Source organism: Macrotis lagotis, chromosome 3 (genome assembly GCF_037893015.1).
Source record: "Macrotis lagotis isolate mMagLag1 chromosome 3, bilby.v1.9.chrom.fasta, whole genome shotgun sequence".
Taxonomy (NCBI): domain Eukaryota; kingdom Metazoa; phylum Chordata; class Mammalia; order Peramelemorphia; family Peramelidae; genus Macrotis; species Macrotis lagotis.
The window spans coordinates 296,668,712-296,672,322 of NC_133660.1; the positions used below are offsets into that span (position 1 = coordinate 296,668,712).

The window sequence follows — 3,611 nt, forward strand, 5'->3', positions numbered from 1 at the left end:
AAAAAAGTTGCTATATTTTTGTACATGTGGGGTTTTTTTTTACCATTTTTTTTGTAATCTCTTTGGATACAAACCTAGCAAATGGTATTTCTGGATCAAAGGGTTTGCACACTTTTATTGTTCTTTGGGAATAATTGCAAATTCCTCTGCAGAAAGGTTCAATGAGTTCACAATTCCCTACCAACAATGTTCCAGTTTTCCCACATCCCCTCCCACATTGATCATTTTCCTTTGTAGTCCTACTGGTCACTCTGATAGGAGAAAAGGAATTGCTTTTTTTGTTTCTCTAATCAATAATGATTTAGAACAGTTTTGATTTGACTATAAATAGCTTTAATATCTTCATCTGAAAGCTGCCTGTTCATAACCTTTAATCACTAGTCCACTAGAGAATGACTTGTTTTCTCATAAATTTGGCCCAATTTGTAGTGTGTGAGTGGGGTCAGAGTAACAAGCAGTGACTGGGCCGGCCTCAGTGCTACCACAGCACCTCATCCTGTGTGTGTTTGGGGGGGGGGGCTTCCTGCCACTCCCCACTTCATCCTCGTCCCTCCCCTCTTCTCACCCCCCTCAGCCTCCAGGCCCATCAGCAAGGCCTGGCTCCTGGCCTGAGTCACCACTGCAGCCGCTATGGCCAGCGACTCCAAGATCATCAAAGTCACTGTGAAGACCAGGAAGCAGAAGGAGGAGTTTGCAGTGCCTGAGACCAGCTCTGTCCAGCAGACTAAGGAAAAAATCTCCAAACAATTCAAGGCCCATTCTGTGTTAATATTTGCTGGAAAAATTTTAAAAGATCAAGATACTTTGAGCTAGTGTGGAATACATAATGAACTTAGTGTTCACCTTGCCATAAAAACACAAAACAGACCTCAGATCCATCCAATTCAGCAAACAAACACCACTGGAAGTCCTTCTCCCACATCAGCATCTCCCAGTAGTCAACTCCACATCGGTTTCTACAAATAGGAACCTTTGGGTTTAGGTGGCCTTGGAGGTCTTGCAGGTCTGAGTAGCTTGGGCTTAAATACATCCACCTTCTCTGAACTACAAAGTCAAACGCAGCAGCAACTCATGTCCAACTCAGAAATGATGGTCCAGATTATGGAACATTCCTTTGTTCAGAGCATGCTTTCAAATCCTGACTTGAGACAGTTAATTATAGCCAATCCTCAAATGCAGCAGTTAATTCCACAGAATCCAGAATTCAGTCATATGATTAACAATCCCTAGGACTTGCAAGGAATCCAGCAGTGATGCAGGAAATGATGAGAAATCAAGACAGAGCCTTGAGTAATCTTGAAAGTATACCAGGATGGCAGCTAAGTGGTGCAGTGGATAGAGCACCGACCCTGGAGTCAGGAGTACCTGAGTTCAATTCCGACCTCAGACACTTCCTAATTACCTAAATGTGTGGCCTTGGACAAGCCAGTTAACCCCATTTGCCTTGCAAAAACCTTAAAGAAAAAAAGATATATTAGGAAGATACAATGCTTTGTGGTGCATGTACACTGACATTCAGGAACCAATGTTGAATGCAGCACAAGAACAGTTTGGTGATAACCCACCTGCTTCATTGGTAAGCAATTCACCCTCTAGCTTCGAAGGAAGTCAGCCTTTCATTACAGAGAATAGAGATCCTTTACCTAACTCATGGGCTCCACAGTCTGGTACCCAGAGTTCAAAGACCAGCAGTAATACCACCAGCAATGTTGGTGGCATCAGTAGCAATGTTAGCGGTAGCACTGCTAGCTCTACTGGACAAAGTAACACTATGCCAAATCTGGGACCTGGAGTGGGAGCTGGTATGTTCAACACACCAGGAATACAGAGCTTATTGCAACAGATAACTGAAAATCCACAGTTTATGCAAACATGTTATCTGCACCCCACATGAGGAGCATTATTGTAGTCACTAAACCAGAATCCTGATCTTGCCGCACAGCTGATGCTGAATAATCCCCTATTTGCTGGAAATCCTCAGCTTCAAGTACAAATGAGACAACATCTTCCAACTTCCAGCAAATGCAGAATCCTGACACACTATCAGCAATGGCCAATCCTAGAGCGATGCAGGCTGATTACAGATTCAGCAGAGTCTACAGACATTAGCAACAGAAGCACCAGGGCTCATACCAAGGTTTACTCCTGGCCTGGGGAGATTGGGAAACACTGGAAGCTCTACAGGAACTAGTGTGTCTAGTTCAGCACCTAGTGAAAACACAAGTCCATCAACAGGCATTACAGAACCTAGGCACCAACAGTTTATTCCACAAATGTTGCAAGTTTTTGCTGGGCCAAACCCTCAGTTACAAATCCCTAAGTCAGATTTCAACAGATACTGGAATAGCTCAGTGCAATGGGTTTGTTGAACCGTGAAGCAAATTTAGTGGCTCCAATAGCAACAGGAGGAGATATCAATGCAGACATTGAAAAGCTACTGGGCTCCTAGTCATCATAGCAACATTTCTGTATCTTGAAAAAAATAATTTATTTTTGGTGATGATTCTTATCTGTTTTATTTCATTTTGACTCTTGGATTTCTGTCCTGTTAAAAACTAAACCAATGCAATGCATTTTAAGGTGGAGTAGAGTGGGTTTTTGTTTTGTTTTGTTTTTTCCAACAGTGGGAATCAATGATTTTTCACTCAAAGGTGTTGCATGCATCATATACTTCTCTTTGCTCTGCATTTATTGTGATTTTTGGAAAGAGATATCACATTTATAGTTGGGTGAACAGGTTTTGTCCTACAACTGTCCAATTTATTTGCTTTTTAAACATTAGCCTGTGGTAGTAATTTAAGTAGAATAAAAATTATTGAAAAGAAACAAATTATTTGATGCTTTAATTTGTGGTACAATATTGTGTTTTGTGACTTAGGCATGTATCTTTGCTAATAGAGTGCTTTAAGATTTATACCACTTAATGAACATTTTTGCTTCATTTGTATAACATACAGTATGCACATCTGAAACTGCATTTTGTGAAACATCCATTGCAATAGAAAAACAGAGCAGGACACTTGCAACCAAAAAATGAGAGAACAATTCAATATGAAAACAGATGCTTTCCTAATTGTGTGGAATCTTACAGCAATTTTGATAAATATCTCTCAGCAGAAGTGCTGTTTGGGCAAATTCATTGAAAATATAGTAAAAATGCTGATCCTACTTAGCTCTTTAAGTATACACTTAATTATACAGAAAATTACATGAGAACATTATCTCAACACTCATAGATCAACTGTAAATTACGTTTTAGTCTTTGTGCAGACTAAAGAAGCATTATATTATTCCCAGAAAGTGCTTTTGCCTAAGGCTTTTCAGCTTTACTATAGCGATTCTAGCATGAATTAAGATTTGTAATTAGAAATCTTACTTGCGGGGTGGCTAGGTTGCGCAGTGGATAAAGCACCAGCTTTGGAGTTAGGAGTACCTGAGTTCAAATCCAGCCTCAAACACTTAATAATTACCTAGCTGTGTGGCCTTGGGCAAGCCACTTAACCCCATTGCCTTGCAAAAGAAAAAGAAAGAAAGAAATGTTACTTTCACTGAAATTATGATATTTCAATTACTTTTAACCACCATGTAAAAATAAAACTTTCTTTTGGGTT

At 40.0% G+C, this 3,611-nt stretch overlaps 1 pseudogene; it reads left to right on the forward strand.

The window, feature by feature from the left end:
- Positions 1–630: 630 nt before the first annotated feature.
- Positions 631–2,449, forward strand: LOC141519551 (ubiquilin-1 pseudogene; annotated as a pseudogene).
- The last annotated feature ends 1,162 nt before the right edge of the window (positions 2,450–3,611 follow it).